This window comes from Phascolarctos cinereus, unplaced genomic scaffold (genome assembly GCF_003287225.1).
Source record: "Phascolarctos cinereus isolate Bilbo 61053 unplaced genomic scaffold, phaCin_HiC Scaffold_5;HRSCAF=322, whole genome shotgun sequence".
Lineage (NCBI taxonomy): Eukaryota > Metazoa > Chordata > Mammalia > Diprotodontia > Phascolarctidae > Phascolarctos > Phascolarctos cinereus.
Genome location: NW_027555958.1, coordinates 339,513,969 through 339,532,317, shown reverse-complemented (window position 1 = coordinate 339,532,317; position 18,349 = coordinate 339,513,969).

The following is an 18,349-nucleotide window of genomic DNA, read 5'->3' as shown; positions in this document are numbered from 1 at the left end:
TGTAAGCAGGCTAGGGTTGTGTGAAGGAGACAATTTTTAGTGCACCTTTTCTAGCCCCTTCCTCACACCAGCAGGTGAGCAATGTGGTCCTTAAAAGGCTGCTCAGTCCCCCAGCGGACTGCCAAATCCCACTGCTGCTTCCAGTGAGAAGATGATATTATGGCCTAGGCCATCTATATGCAGGGTTCTGACTACAGCTTCCACTGTATCCGCACCTGCTGCTTCATCACTTGCCTGGACTTTTGAGATAGGTAAAAATGGTAAAAAATTGTATGGATAAATGTCTTTTGCTTTACACATAAATTGGATTTAAGTGAGGCAGAGTTTGCATGAAGTCATAGGCCTCGCCTTCTCTTCCAGAGTCATCAAAGTTCGGTAGCAAGACAGAGTCAAGAGTACTGGTGCTGTCTTGAAATACAGTGGATGACCTTGGTGTCTTTGATGTCTAACCAAGCTCTAAGCGCTCCACAGCATCTGCTTCAGCTGCCTTCATGGTCACTGTGAGGCATCTAGACAACACAGTAAATAGAGTGCTGCCCTAGAATCAGGAACACCTGAGTTCAAATCCAGCCTCAGTCTCTTATTATCTATTAACTCTTATTAACTAACTCTTATTAACCTGGGCAAGTCACTTAACCCTGTTTGACTCGGATTCCTCATCTGTAAAATGGAGATAATAATAGCACCTACTTCTTAGGCTTGTGATGATCAAAGAGAATATTTGTAAAGCACTGAGCATAGTCATAGAAACAAATTCCTACATGGCTCCATATGAAATTGTACGTCTCATTCTATACCTCCAACATCTGTCTGCCAAGAGTTAGGAAACATGATTCGTCATCAGTCTTAGGATCTGATTCTTACTAATCTGATTTCTCACTGGTTGCTGAGATGGAAATAAATCACAGGAACCCCAAAAGAAAGTGATTACTCCATCCTAGGACATGATAGAGGAGAGGAAATCCAGGCATAGTCTTGACATGCACCCTAGGTTTTACAAAAACAGATTTCAGATGTTTCAGATGAAAAGCAATTGGTCCCATAGACTAAACTGCTACACAGGGAAGTCAGTCCAGGATGGATGGGAGATGTTCAAGAATGAAATTTGGAAGACCTAAAGAGAAATAATTACATTGAAGAAGAAAAATGGGTTTTGTCTGAAGAGATCAATGTGGATACACAGGAAACTTGCCAGATTTAGATTTTTTTTAAGAAAGAAATGTACAGAATGGAAGCAAAACCAGGTAACAGAGGATTAATATAAGAGTATGGCATGAGCCTGTAAAAATATTATCAAGACTGCTAAAGATGAGAATGAACTGAGGCTGACAAGAAAAAAAAAAGCTACAGGAAATCAAATGGGATGGGTTTTTTAAAAAAATTATCTTGGTAGGAAAAGGAGCACTAAAGGAAAGATAGAACTAATGGTGTGCTGGAGCCAGCTCTGCCTGCTGAAGCTAATTGTTAAAATTTCTGTGTGAACATTTACACCTCAGAAATTAGCAAACTACAAATCAGGGTTCAATTTGTTGTTTTGTTATCTAAATTGAAGAACATGATGGAGAAAATGTTAATAATGCATATTGAATTTTAAATTATGCCATGCACATATTTTTTCCCAGAGAGCCAGCTGTTAAAAATTTATCAACACAGTGCTGGACAGGTCCTTTGTTTGGGGTTGTTGGAACAATGATAACCAATAACAGACAAAACAGAGCTGCTTAATTCTTATTTTGCTGCTTGTTTCTCTGTACTGGAAGGGAGGAAAATGGCTAGGAGTTGAGGCCTATAATAACCACGGAGCTAGCAAAAAAGCATCTAGTTACCCTTGATTTGAAAGTACCTAGTGCAAAAGAACTACATCCTTGGATACTGGCTGGTGGGACTGCTGAGCAGTACACTGTCAGTGATATTTGAAAGAGCTTGGGAAATAGAGAAAGGTACTACAAGACTGGAAAAGGGCAGTGCCCTGATTTAAAAAAAAAAAAAGAGGACAAAGACTGCAAACTACAGACCATTGATTTTAACTTTAAAAACAAACAAACAAAAAACATGTAGGAAAATGTTAGAACGCTAAAGAGACAGTTATTTGTTATAAGGAAGGCTTTTATTGTACTTTGGTGAGAGGTAATGGTAGAGATACCAAAGAAAAGGAAGAAAATGAATCATTTAAAAATAAACAAATACGAGCAATAGAAAGGTCATAGGGGGATACATACAAGTACAGCGGTGTTGGTACTACCATTTTAAATCTGAATTATTTTTAAAAAAACCTCAAAAATGTATGTGATAGAAAAAAAAGCCAAACTATATATAACAGGAATTCAATTTCATGTATAATCTCCTTTTTTGTTTTTCTTTGTGTATTGAAATATTTATGTTTGTTGATATAATTATGTTCACATTGAAAAAGAAAAATTAAAAAACAAGTAAATGTTCTTTGTTTTACTATAATGGCAACTGATTTATTCTAGTTTGCATGGTAAAGTCAGTAGAAATAGGGGCTTACGAAGTATGGATTATATTAGCCAATTACCTGTTGAGTACTATGAACCCAGAAGCCAGAAGGAAGTAAAAGGAGAACTAGCAAAAGAGCCAGCAGGAGTGGCCAGAGAGGTGAAAGGAGGGATGAGATAGCACAGAATGATAGAAACCAAGAGAAGAGAGAGTGTTAAGAAAGAGGTATGTGATCAACAGTGTTAAATGTTGTAGACAGATCAAAGAGAATGAAGTTGTAGAAAACACCACTTGTTTTGATGATTAAAGATTCATTGGTGATTTTTGAGAGAGCAGCTTCAATAAAGAATAGGAAAAGCTGCGTAATTTCAAATGTTTGAGCAGTGAGTGGGTGGTGGAAGAAACAGAGTCAGGAAGTGCAGCCCACTCTCCTGAGAAATCTGGCAGCAGAAAGGAGAGAGATGGAATAGTTACAGCAGAAGAGAGCAAGGTTGCTTTTACTAAAACCTCAAATTTAATAAATAAATTGTTAGAAATTTTCAAATACTCAGAGGAGCAATTTCATTGATGTCTAAAATACATCTCCTCTACCTTTTCTTCAGATCAGAATTCTAATGTGAGTGACACATAATCAAGGCTCTTTATGGATTCTGTGTTTCTACCTTGATATCTCTAAGCTTCTTTAGTGATATTTCCTTCAGAAGCTGGTGGCATCCAATATGCCATCCAATATAGCTGATGGCATCCAACAGAAAGCCACAGCCTCAAGGAAAAGAACCCAAGATGATGGCATCAGATGAGCTATTTTCTGTTATCACTTCATTCTACCCTGGAGGACAAACAAGTGAGCCCTAGGGAAAATAAAGACAAACACTACAGTGTCAACTCTCATTTATCCACCCAATGGATGTGAACAGTGGGATATATATACCAAAACAATGACAAGCAGATTGGATAGGCATATAAATGTCATTTATATTTGGCTTTGGAAACACTACAAAGGTTTTAGTTTTTGTTTTTCAATTGGCTGAAGTTTTACCATTAAAATTGTGTTTGGCTATTTGGTTCACACTCCTTCAATATTCAAGACCTCAGTGGGAGAGGGAAATAGTTGAAAGTGTACTGGGTGGCAAGAAAGAAGCTACCACAGGCTTAAAAGTATGCCATGAGGTCCCTCTGCAGGCCAATGATTAAGAGTTGACCTTCATCACTTTTACCAAATCTATTCTTCTTCTGCTGCTCTGACCCTATCTTTGTCTCTCTTTCCTTTTTTTGGACTTCTATTTCCAAATCTAAATAAAGATGTGCTATTTCTACACTGTTGTATGGATCTCTAATTAATTAAACAGTAGAAGAAGAGATCATTGAACTTGGTAACTACATTACTCAAACACATAGTGAGTGTTATACTTAATTCTAGGCACCATATTTTAGTAATGGTGTTAACAAACTGTAGCACATCCTGAGGAGGAAAACCAGAAAGGTAAGGAGGCTAGAGACTGTAAAGATCCCTTGAAGGAACTAAGGATGTTTAATCTGGAGAAAAGAAGATTTGAGAGGGCTTCATAGTCGTCTTCAAGTATTTGGAGGGTATTCTGGGCCAGGCTTGACTTAGGCTTGAGATCAGAACAAGAGACACTCATAGATATATAACCTTAAAAAAAGTTTACTCAACAACAGCATGAAATGAATATTTGCCAAAGATACATCATTAATTCAGTTGGGCACAGCTCCCCTCACTTCCATACTTGACACCGTGGTGTACCCAGGCAAAGGAGTGTGTTGACTCAAAAGGCAGCTGGATATTCCTCAAGCCTAAGGAAAACTGATTACTAATGTACAAAGCTTTTCTCTTAGTATACTGGGGAGCTATGTCAATGGTTTGAACCTCAGGTCCTGAGACCATGAAATCTTAAGGACAGTTCCATTACCTTTTTAGGGAAAAAATTACCAATGTGGATGGAATCTTCCAGTCTTATTACTATAGGTCCCAAACAGTAAATATTGAGTAAATTCAAGAATAGATATTGCCCCTACTGCAGAGAGATATAGTGTAGAAGTGGAATTAGATGAGGGGCAAAGTAGTGACCTAGAAAAGGCACCAAATTGAATTCTGATGGGAAAACCAAGGAAAAGTTACACTAAGTCACTTTTACAGCTCAGGGCACCTTAAGGAGACAAAGATAAAGACAGGGGAGGTGGAATTTGAAGACCATGGGGATGGGGCCTATCTAGGAACACCAGCAGCAGTAGTAGGAAACATTCCAAGGGCAGAAAAGAGGCAGAAACAGGGCACTAGGGTAGGAAGTATCAGTGCAGAAAGAGATTTCAGGGGATTCCTGAACTAGCCAAGAGTATAGGAATAGGCAGCTCTATCTCTCATTTCTGAGTCACAGATCCAAGGTAGAGAAGAGAGGTCACAAGTAAGTGTGGGTCCTGGTTGTATACTGACCAAAGAACAAGTAGCTGTGTGGCTCAACCCAGAAGTAGAGTGGCAACTCAGTTCTAGCCTTTAGCCCAGCATATAAGCCTGCAGTGGAATAATCATAGCAGGAGTCCTAGACCAAAGGAAAGCAGCAGTTCAATCATTCTGAACCTGCAGAACCTCTCACTGGACTAACAGTAACTGAGTCCAGCATCAGTCTACTGAAACTCCACTACTTACAGGCCAACAGACCCAAGGATATAAAAGGCCAGACACTTAGGCCAGACAACTACCACTTATGCCCACATCCAAGAAGTGCACAGAGCCTAACACTAACATTAAGTTCAAAGTCAAGAAGTAGGCTGGAAAATGAGAAAAGAAGGAAGGAAGGAAGGAAGGAAGGAAGGAAGGAAGGAAGGAAGGAAGGAAGGAAGGAAGGAAGGAAGGAAGGAAGGAAGAGAAGGAGGAGGGAAGAAGGAAGGAAGAGAGGGAGGGAGGGAGGAAAGAAAGAAAAAGAAAGAAAGAAAGAAAGAAAGAAAGAAAGAAAGAAAGAAGAAAGAAAGAAAGAAGGAAGGAAGGAAGGAAGGAAGGAAGGAAGGAAGGAAGGAAGGAAGGAAGGAAGGAAGGAAGAACTTAACCATAAAGGACTATTATGGTGACAAGGAAGGTCAAGGCAGAAACACAAAAGACAATAAGTTGAAAACATCTATAAGCAAAGCCTCAAAGAAAAATGTGGATTGTATATAATCCCAACAAGAATTCCCAAAAGAATTAAAGAAAAAAATTTAAAAGAGAAAAATAAGTTTAAACCAAATGAGAGTGGTAAAGGAAAAAAATGGAGAAAGAAATGACAGCTAGATATGGAAGAAAGATATGAAAAAGAGAATTAACAGTTTTATAAAAAAAAAAAATCAAAATCTTACTGAAGAAAATAACTCCTTGAAAATTAGAAATGGCCAAATGGAAGATAATGATTCCATGAGACATCAAGATATAACAAAACAACATCAAAAGACTAAAAAAAAAGAAGAAAATGTTAACTACGTCATAGAAAAAAAAACAGTTGACCCAGAAAACAGATCAAGAGTAGATATAATTTAAGAATCATTTGACTATCCAAAAGCCATGACTAAAAAAAACCCCTACACATCATATTTCAAGAAATCATAAAGGAAAACTACCCAGATATCTTAGAACTAGAGGACAAAATAGAAATTGAAAGAATTCATTGGTCATCCCATGAAAGAAAACCCAAAATGAAAACCCCCAGGAATATTACAGCTTAAATTCAGAGCTCCCAGGTCAAGGAAAAATACTCCAAGTATACAAAATGAAAGAATTCCAAGCATCATGGAGCCACAGTCAGGATCAAATAAGATTTAGCAACCACCAACAAAAGAAATAAAGAGCTTGGAATATATTCCCGAAGGCAAAGGATTTAGGATTAAAATTAAAAATAACCTACCCAGCAGAATTTAAGATAATTCTACAGAGGGAAAAATGGAATAATGAATAAAAATGTTTTAACGAAATAGACGGTTTTAAAGCATTCCTGATTTAAAAAACAAACAAAACAAAAACCAAACAAATAAAAAAGCAGACCAGAGTAGAAAATTTGACGTTGAAACAAAGGGCCCAAAAGGAGCATAAAAAGGTAAACATGACTGATGTATGGAACTAAACAAGTTTAAACTGTTTATATTCTTATATGAGGAGATAATACATGTAACCCTTCAGAACTTTATCATCACTGGGGAGCATAGAAGGAATCCAAATAGATATAAGGCTAGGGTGTAATTCAATGGTGTTTACATGATCTTGAAAGAAATGGAAGGGTGGGAAAAGGTATGAACTGGAAAGAGGGAGAATAGGAGAGTAAGAATGGAGAAAATTATTTCACATAAATGGGGTGCACAAAGAAGAGCTTATACAATAGAGGAGGCAGTGGGTGGGGAGCTGGTGACACTTGAACTTCATTCACATATGAACTGTTTAAAGGGCACAGAAATTCATCTAACCCAACAGGGAAGTAAGAGGAAAAAGGCTTAAGGGACAGAGGGAGGGTGGTGGGGATAAGAGAGATGGTAGATTAAAGGAAGCAATGGTCAGAAGCAAAACAGACTTTTAAAGAAAGGCCAAGGGAAAAAAGAGAAGGAAAAGTATAAGAAAATAGGATAAAGGGAAATACACAGTTAGCAATCATAACTGTGACAATGAATGGAATGAAGTCACCCATAAAGTGGAAGAGGATAACAGAATAGATTAGATACCAAATTCCAACAATATGTCGTCTACAAGAAAAACATTTGAAACACAGAGATACACAGAATTTAAAATAAAGAGCTGAAGTAGATTGTATGTTTCCACTGAAGTAAAAAAAAAAAAAGGTAAAGGTAGCAATCATGACCTCAGACAAATGAAAAGCAAAATAGTTCTACATTTTGCTAAAATGTACCATAGACAATGAATTAGTAGCAATATTGATTATTTATGCACCAAAGGGCATAGCATTTAAATTTTTAAAGAAAAATTAAATTAGTTACAGGACGAAGTAGATACCAAAACCATAATAGTGCCTCAAGGACCTCAATTTACCACCTCTCAGTCCTAAATAATTCTGACCATAAAATAAACAAGAAAGATATAAAAGAGATGAATAGAATTTTAGAAAAGTTAGACATGATAGACCTCTGGAGCATATCAAATAGGAAAAGACATGGTGCCTTCACAAAAATTGTCCATGTATTAGATATCAAAATCTTGCAATCAAAAGTAGAAATATTAAACATATCTTTTTCTGATCATAATGCAATAAAATTATATTCAATATAGAATTTTTGAAACAGATTAAAAATTATTGAAAATGAAATTACTTGATCTTAAAGAATGAGTGATTCAAAAAACAAACTATAAAAATAATGAATAATTTAACTAAAGACAATGGCAACAATGAGACAATATGCCAATATCTGTAGTATGTAGCTAAAGGAGTACTTAAGGTAAATTTTATATCTTTAAATACTTATATCTATAAAAGTGAGAAAGAGAAGAACCACAAATTTGGCATTAAACTAAAAAACTAAAAGATTAACAAATTTAAAAACCCCAAACAAATACCAGAATAAAAACCCTGAAAATCAAAGGAAAGATAAACAAAATTGGAAACAAAAAACCCATTAAACTAATAAAACCAAGAGCTATTTAAAAAAAAAAACCAATAAAATAGTTAAACCATTAGCTAACTTTATTTTTAAAAAAGAAAGAAGAAACTAGCATTTACATAATACCTTAACGTTTGCAAAGCAAACATTTGTCATATTATTTAATCCTCGTATCGACCCTGTGAGGTATGCACCATTTTTATTCCAATTTTATAGATGAGGAAACTAAAGCAAGATAGGTTAGATGAATTTCCCAGGGAGGGACATATAGCTAGTAAGTGTCTAAGTCGGGATCTGAATTTAGATCTTCCTGCCTCCAAGTCTGACACTACTGAATCACTTTGCTGCCAAGGTGATCTAAAAAAATAACTACGATAATTCTAAGCAGAATCATAAACTTAACTCCTTCTTCTCTGCAACTCTCCCATCCCCCTTCTGAATAGATTGGCCAAAAACGCTATAAGACATGGCAATTAGGTGGCACAGTGAATAGAGCACCAGCCCTGAAGTCAGGAGGACCTGAGTTCAAATCCAGCCTCAGACACATGATACTTGCTGTGTGACCCTGGGCAAGTCACTTAACTCCAATTGCCTTGCTAAATAAAATAAAACAAACAAAAATGGTACAAGAATGAATAGAAGAAATTTAGAGGAAGTGGAAATAGTAATAGCTGAATTTGTACAATGCTTTAAGGTTTACAAAATATTTTGCATATATTGTTGCATTTTACTTTTACAACAACTTTCAGAAGTGGGTGTTATTTTCAACCCCATTTTAGATAAGGAGAAAATGAAGCTTCAGGAGATTAAATGATTTACCAATTGTTCTATAACTAGTATATGTCTGAGATAAGATTTGAACTTGATTCTTCTTTACTCCAAATACAGTGCTTTATCCAGCATTCCAGTTTAGTTGCCTCTTAGCTGACATATAATTAAGAATTTCTACAGAACATAGAAAGCCCTACCCAAAAAGTAGACACTGCAAAACAGAATGGAGAAAACAGAACTCAATAGTTTAATGATATAACAAGAAATATTAGAATAAAGTCAAAAGACTGAAAAATTATAATACATTAAATGTCTACTATCACTAGCAACTGTCCTGAAAAACAGAAGGAGAAATAATTTGAGAACAATTGGAGCCCCTGAAAACCATGACCACATAAAAAACCTGGATATCATATTTCAAGAAATCTTATAGGAAAACCACCTAGAACAATTAGAACCAAAAGGCAAAGTGAAGGTATAGCTAGATCCCAATTAATATAAATAATAAATCATATGGAACAGTCACATGTATTTGAATTTCCACTCTTCAAAGTTATTATTATGTAAAATATTCTAATTAGTTCCAGCCCAGTGGAAATATGCAGTGCTAATTTGATCATTTGACCACTTCAGAGGACTCATTTTTTCGCACTCATGAGGACCTAGCTGGAGAAAGAGTTTATAAAGCAGCACCTGAAAAAAACCCACAAATTTGCTATATCCAGAAATGTTGTAGCCAAAATCCAGAGCTTCCAAGTCAAAGAAAAAATTCTGCAAGCAGTCTGGAAGAAAATCAAATATCAAAGAAGCACAATGAGGATCATTGAAGAACACTATAAAGTTACCATAAAGTAAAGAAAATCTTAGAATATGATAAAGGGAAAAAATCTTACAGACAGAAGTAACATACTGAAAAAAATTATTTTAATCCTGGGGGAGGAGGGGAAAGATAGGGGAGTGAGGAGGAGAGGTAATAGCTCTTTAGTAGAATAAATGTCTTCCAAGAATTATTATTGAGAAAATTAGAACTGCATGGAAACTTTGAAACTAAAATACAGGAGATAAGAGAAACCCAAAGAGTTTGATACATTTGAGCAACTGGAAAAAACTAAAAGATGATCAAATGCTTATATCCTCAGAGGGAGATAAGAGACCATTAAAATGTCTTCCAAGGTGAAAGAGAAAATAAAGACAGAAAAAATCAGTTGTAGTTTTGTTCTATGTCATTAGTTTTAAGAGAAAAAAAGAATAAACTATAGAAGAAATGAGAAAGAAGAGGAAGGAACTACATATTATTTCTCATAATTGGGGCACACTGGAAGAAGAGCATACAAACATAGAAGTAGGTTGGGGGAAGTAAGTATCTCATGAGCCTCACTCTTATCTGAATTGAACAAAGGAAGATTGGATAGTCACTTACATAAAGAGTCTAGTGTATAAATATATTAAATAGGGAAATAGGTAAGGACAGGGAGCAGAAAACCAAATCACTTTAAAAAGTCAGAAGTATAAAAGGGAAATTCACAAGAGATGTTGAAGAAATAAAGAAAATCACAAGAAACTTTTACACCCATCTAGCCTAGTGCCAGACCTACTATGCTGAATTCCAGCCATTTTCCTTTCCTATTGCTTAGATACATCTTCCATTTCAGACCTAGCTCTCCAGAGCCAATCCTGGAACACTAAACTCCTTACTGGTGACAGTTTACCATATCTAGATATCTCCAGACGCACTACAACACATTAAAGCTGTCCGCCGAATCCCTGCTACTCCCTCAATGCTTTTTAAAAAACATTTAAAAACATCTCTTCTTAACTGGCTCAAATAACACTTTTCAAAAAATAACAGAGTGAAAGAGGGGTGGGGAACCTGTAGCATAGAAGCCACGTGGCCCTCTACGTCTCCAAGTGAGGCCCTTTGACTGAATCCAAACTTCACAGAATAATTTTGTTCGCCACCCCAATGGAATATTTAATATATCAACTAATTTTTGACCAATTATACATATTGAACTACATCGTGTTCAAGCAAACATATGCAAATAAATTAGGCTTATCTATAGATTCAATTAAACTTCATGGTAACGATTTCTCTCTGCCTATGGAAAGTTTATCCATTCTTCAAGGTTCAGTTTAAGCTCAACCTGTTCTATGAAGTCTTCTCTGAAGACTCTAGTCTATACTACTGTACCTCAGTACTCCAACTGAATTTGTCTTCAATGAACAATTTTCTTTCTTTGTTAAAAAGAAGAAATGTATTTTATTTTTATTGATGAGTTTTGTTTTTACTCATATTCACTTTTCTGTTTGTTCTCCAATTGTTTTGATACAATAAGAAACATTATATGTATGTAGTTTCCCTAAATATATTACTTTGGGACCATGGCATAATATTTCCATTCTAGTAGGCTACTAAAAATATAGAAAATGACATAGTAATAGGTACTCAAAAATACTCACAAATTGTCTAATAACATCATACACTAAATTTAAATCAAACCTGAAGAATAAACTATTTTGTTTATCCATCAGATGACTTATTTTATTTTAGAAATTGAAACTGAAAGAAGAGCTTGTTATAATCACATTTTACTAATTATATAAACATAGCATTGCACTTAGTACTTATATACATATAATTATATACAAATAACTGTGCTTTAACTAATTTTATGCATATAGCAATAACTATTGCTAATTAGCTGTATGGCAATTTATTTTCTAATGCATATAGAACCATATACTAATTATACATATATAATTATTCAACTACTAATTATGATTTTAAAATATGAATAACACTAATAAAATACCAATTGCAAATTATATTGCTTCTTCTTACCAAAGAAAAGCAAATGTCCAAGTTCTATGGCTTTTTCTTACTTAAAAAAAATAGAACTATAACATGGAAACATAGTTGAAATGGACCTGAAAAGTAGTCTAGTTTACTCCCCTTCCTCATGCAATACTCTTTCAACAACATCATGGGAAACTGGTTATTCAGCCTCTGACTGGACAGAGGTGCTCTAGTGATAGAAAACTCATCTCCTTATAATGCCCTTCATTATATTTGGAGATAGTCTTAAATGTTAGAACGTTTTTCCTTATATTCAGCTGATATCTGCCTCTCTTTAAATTCTACTCATTGGTCCTAATTATGCTCTTTATAATGAAACAGAATTTTAGGATAAATGTAATCTCTTCCAGATGAAAAACCTTCAAATATCTGAACACAAATAACACATTTCCACTTTTATCCCTATTTCTATAGTAATATTCAGAGAATAAGTCATTCTTTTTAAATGTCGGATTAATTTTTAACCTATGAAACAAAATTTCATGTGTTTTGGGATGGTGCAGGGGTTAGACTATATGACCTCTCATGTCCCTTCCAGCTCTAAATCTAGAACAATATAATTCTTTTTTATAGTGAATTTTGCCCCTTGGTATATTAAAAATTCATATAAACTACTCTCCTCCCTCCCCTGCCCCCGTGCCCAAGTCATTACTTTATTCTTAATTCAATAAATATTTATTGAATGCCTATTATGTGAAAAGCAGTATACTAAGTGTTGTGGGGGATACAGAGGTTGGTAATAGTTCCTAAGAATTAAGATGTCGTACCTGAGGCTACCCTCATAACTCTCATATGAGTTCTTCCAGACAAGCCCCGACCTATGTGTTAATGAACCTCCATTCACAAGTCAGTGTTTACTAGTGAGCCAGAGGACACAATGCTTAAGAAAAGTAGCAGTTGAAATTTTTCCTCTTAAAGTTGGCCTCTCTCAAATACTCATACCTTCAGTGGCAAGAGTTCATATGTATTGAGTAAATACGTAGGGAGTTGATTGTCTAATGTACACATGTGAAGGTGAACATACATAGGGAATGCATGTAGCTAATACATGTATTTGGAAGGGTATACATATGAAGAGAATATGAGGTCAGGGCATATGCATGGAGGGACAACTTAAGACTTTAATGCTACAGGGCAGCAGTGTTTTTGATGATGTCATCACATTGCTCCTGCTGGGCCTACTCTGGTCTCACACGGCCTTAGATCTCTGCTGATTACTGCTCCCAGTTAGTCTCATGGTATTGATACTAGGCAATACTTTACTGGCCCCATGGTTCCTACTAGATGCTACCAGGTATCTAGATATTAGTCTATGGAACTTTTTATTATTTCCAGCTTCTGTCTTCAACTAGAGTATTTAGCTGAGGTGCTACCTTTTCCCCATATGAGAAGAGGCGGACTCAGTCATTTCTTTTTTAGTTTAAAGCCCAGAGGCTTAAACTACAACTCATTTAGGGTATTTATGCAAGGTCTTTATATGCTCTGTCATTTGGCTAGAAAAAAGACCTCAGTTTATTGACTTTTCTCCACCATAAGAAGAGACTATTAGTTCTCAGAGTATTGGCTGTAGAAAGTAGAAGTAGAAGTAGAAGTGGTTTACCTCAGGAGCCAAGTACATTAGGACATGGAACAACTAGCTAGCTAGTTAAAGATTGCCTGTAGATTCTAAATATATTATTTGATTAATATATTAATAATATGTTTACTTTAATTTTTACTTAATATACTGTAAATATTATTTCTCTCATAAAAACAAGTTTTGGGGATAAGAATTCATTATTTGGCAAAAAAAAAATTTGGGAAGACTAGAAAGCAGTATGGCAGAAACTGGGCATAGACCAATATCTTATACCATTTACCAAGACAGGATCAAAATGGATATGCGGTCTGATACTCACCAAAGGTTGGTTTTCTGATTGCAGCTGCCATGTGACTTGGGTTGGGAAGTCCCTACAATTCCTGCTTAATATTTGATTGTTATACTCTGCCCTTCTAGTAAATTGCCAAAGGTTCTCTGGGACTTAGTTACTCTCCAGTATTCTTTCTTTGTTAAAAAGAAATATATTTTGTCTTTATTGATAAGTTTTGTTTTTACATATATTCATTTCCAAAGATAACCCCTCACTTCCCTTAATCACGAAGTCATCTCTTGAAACATGCATCAATAAACTATAGCCTAAGAGTCAAATCCATCTCACTGCCCATTTTCATATAGATCACAAGCTAAAAATCATTTTTCTATCTTCAAATACAATAAAGCTGTATTTAAAAATGTAAAAATAATTCTTGGCTCACAGTGTACAAAAACATGTAGCTGGCCAGATTTGGTCTGCAGTCTGCAATTTGCCATCCCCTGTAATAAAGATTAATGAATAAATGATAAAACATTCCTAAACACTTAGTATGCAATAGGCACAGTGCTAAGGTCTGAGGACACAAATACAAGAAAGGAGCTCTCAAGGAATTTGTATTCCACTAGGCTATACATAAAGGTGTGCTAAAAGTGTAGAGAGGGTTCGTGTGGTATTGGCATGGTTTGGAAATGGTTGGCAAGTGATGTGGAGGCATGGTTCTAGACAAGATGAGATTAAAGCTCTCCTATTAGAGTACAATGAAAAACAATTTCATCAAAATTAGCCAACAAATTGTCACTATTTATAATATTCAACACTCATAGTCTCCTCTTCCTCCTCCTCCTCATAATTGTGGGTCTGAAGGGAAAATACCAATAATTCAAATAGAAGGTAATGCGTGGGAACAAGTTCCATTTTTAAAAAACCAAACCTCTGTCTTGGATTCACTAAAAGAAAGAAATGAGGTATCCATGTTGAAACTTGGCATAGACTTTGGAGAAAGAAGGGTTGCTGCCCCAGAAACTCAGGGATGCTGACCAAAAAAGATTAAATAGAGAGAAAAAGAAGAAAATGAGGAAGGAACATTTTTTAGCCCTTGCCTAGAGCAGAGAAGTTGGGTGATGCAGTGAATAGAGTCTTCTGCCTGTAGCCAGGAAGACATGAGTTCAAATCTAGCCTCAGTCATTTGCTAGCTATGTGACCTTGTACAAGTCATTTAACCTTTATTTGCCTCAGTTTCCTCATTGGTAAAATGGAGATAATAATGGCGCCTAACTTGCTGATTGGTTGTGAGGCTTAAATGAAATAATAATTGCAAAGTTCATCACACATAAAAAATGCTTGTTTTCTTTCCTTCCCCACTCCTCCCTCAAGCTTAGTAATTATAATTGTCCAGCATTCATTTCTTTCTCTTTCTCTTTATTTTGTTATAGTTATTGATTGCTTGCATGATTTTTCTTCCTTTTCAGTCATTGTTTTTTAGGTTGAAGTAATATTCCATTACATTAATATACGATAATTTGTTTAGCCATTCCTCAATCGGTATCTGCTTGGTTTCCAATTCTTTACTACCACACAAAAAAGTGTTGCTATAAATACTTTGGGGTATATGGGACCTTTCTTCTTTCTTTGATTTCCCTGGGATAGATACCTAGCAATGTAAAATCTGTATCAAGTCGTATAAATGCTTTAGGTACATAATTCCAAATTGCCTTCCACCAACAGTTGGATGAATTCACAACTCCATCAATAGTGTATCAGGGATCCTGCTTTGCTACTTCCTTAGCTCTTCCAGAACTATTTCCATCTTCTGCCTTTGTCAATTGGCTGAATGTGAGATGTTCTGATTTGCATTTATCTCATTATCAATAGTGTGGAGCAATCTTTCATACAGCTACTAATAGTTTTCAATTCTTCCGAGAATGGTTTGTTTATATCCTTTGACCACACAGGAAAATATCTTTGTCTTATGTATTTATATTAGTTCCTATTATACTACAGATATAAGAGCTTTAATCAGACATATTTGAGGCAAAGACTTTTTCTCCTAGTCAATCATTTCCCTTTTGATTTTGTTTGTACAATCAGGTGGTGTCAGTATGGCTGACAAAAGGGAGGAGGTAAATTAAACAGGGAGAAAAAGAAGGTAAAAAAATATGAACTAGGCTAGGGCACAGTTTCAAGAGCCAGTCTCCTTCCTACCTAGTATCATTTTATTACATACTTTGTGATCAAAGTCAAGGAAGTACTGGAGTGTATGAAGATATAATAGGCTTCCATTAGAGACTTTCCTTATCGTTCATTTAGTTTAGCCGACTGAACCACGTAGCTATTAAGATGAGTGCTGTGTATTTGATCCCAATGTGAGCCAGTTAGCTTCCATGGCCATGGCTATATCCCTGAACATAGTTAGCCCTTTCACGAATGCACATAAGGGAGACCAAGGAAGAAAATGTGATTTGATCGCACAGATTCATTCTTACTAGGCAATAATAACAATAAGTGTATACCAACCCTTATATATTGAAAATGATATAATTCTGATATTCTCTTACTGGCAAAATCACCATGCCCAAAATAAAGCTTTTTATCTTTTATACTGAGAAGCAATATGGCATAATAATAATAATAATGACAATAATGTTGTTGATGTTGTTTGTCCTTCATTTTTGAAGAGGACCAATGACATCACAAGGGTGATGTCTTGACTCGTGTGTGAACTGGATTTAAGTAAGGCAGAGTTGCACAAAGTCATCAGCCTCACTCCCTATTTCCAGAGTCATAGAAGTCCAGTGGTAAAACAAAAGTCAAGGTGATTGGCAATGGTCCAGATGCAGTGGATGGCCTTGGTGTCTTCCATGTCTGACAAAGCTCTAAGTGCTCTGCAGCACCTGCTTCAGTTGGCTTCATGGCCTTTGGAACAAACTAATCTCACCTGCCCATTTTACCATTGGAAATCTTCACACGCTTGGGGTACACATCCCCCTAACTCACTGACAGTTTTGAGGTCTACTGGTTACCCTTAACCTGGTTTAGTCCATCTGCCAAGAATGCTATATCTTCTTCTTCTTCTTCTTCTTCTTCTTCTTCTTCTTCTTCTTCTTCTTCTTCTTCTTCGCAAGGAAACAGGGTTAAGTGACTTGCCCAGAGTCACACAGCTAGTAAGTATTATGTGTCTGAGGCCAGATTTGAACTCAGGTCCTCTTGACTCCAAGGCCGGAGCTCTATCCACTGCACCACCTAGCTGCCCCCATGCTACATCTTCTTGGAACCACATCTGGGAGTTGAAAGCAGGTAGACACCAAAGGTGGCTAAGCAGACCTGAAAAGGTCTCAGCAAGCCCTCATACCAGAGGCACTAATTCTCCTTGAACATCAATGACAATAATAGCTAACATTTTTACAGTCCTATAAAGTTTGCAAAGTGCTTTACATATGTCATCTCATTTGATTGTAATAAAAAGAGTGCTAGACTTAAGAATATCTGGGTTTAAATCTTGCTTCTGACACTCATTTGATCATGAACAAGTCATTTAATCAGTCAGGTAATTGGTCAACAAAAATTTATTAAGCATCTACTATGTGCTAGGCACTGTGCTAATCTCTGGGGATACAAAAAAGAAGCAAAAGATGGTCCCGGTCCTTAAGGAGTTCACAACTAATGAATTACAATCAGATGATATATGTGAAGTGCTTTGTGAATGTTATAACACTGGTTGTATTATAATAAATACAAAACAATAACATAATAATAACTAATAGTTATTATTTTTCTCCCCTAAACCTGGGCCTCCTTCTGACTTTACTCTTTATGTCTGTGGCACCACTTGTCTGTTTGTTTCCAGTGTTCAGGACTTTGGAATTATATGTGACTCCTTCCTCTCCCAAGACCTTATGACTGGAGTGATGATGGCAACTCATCTAGAAAACATTGTTTATTTTGTTAACAGGAACCACCTTCAGGAAAAGAAGCCCTTTCAGCTTCATGACTCCATTGTGATTGGGCTAGCACCCTCTAGGTAGAACCAGGCACAATAATGACACTTAAATTCTCACCAAATCATTAGTAGCATTACGATTCCTGACTTGAAGTCTATTATCCTTCTGAACAGAAGTAGAGGCAGCTTGCCAGTACAGTGAATAGAGAAAGGGACCTGAAATCACGAAAACTTGAGTTCAAATCTGGCCGTAGGCATTTATTAGCTGTAAAGCCATGTCTGGATTCTTCATTTTACAAATGGAAATCTCCTCTGTAAAATGAAGAATCCATATAATAATAGGATCAACCTCCCTGGGATGTCATGAAGATCAAATGAGATGGCATTTGTGAAGTGTTTTTTGAAAACCTTAAAGTACCATACAGATGCTGGCTATTATTACTATTAGTCCAAGTCATACTAAAAACTGATCAACTTCTTTGAAAAGTCCCTAAAAGAGACCAGTAAGGAGCATGATCCGAAACTAATGACATCTTCCTATGCGGCCTTCCCAAAACTATTCATCTGTTTCCTCCTTAAAATACCTGCTAGTGAAGACCCTTGCAGGGACGAGGGCAAATGGAAGAGGAAGAAATGTGAGCGGCCTTAGATCAGACCTACAGGCTGCGAGGAAAAGGTTTTATTTAAATTTAGCATGTGTCGTTGTGGATAACCCTATCTCTGTTTCTGAGAAACAACTGTTTGATGTCCTAAGCCTTCAGAAACCTGGCAACTGGTTAAGCCACTGGCTGGCATATACAAGCTCACAAAGCTATGTGTAAGAATCTGGGCAGCTGGATTATTACAGACCCTGAAGCCTGAGCTTCTCAAACTCCTGTCCAATTTGGA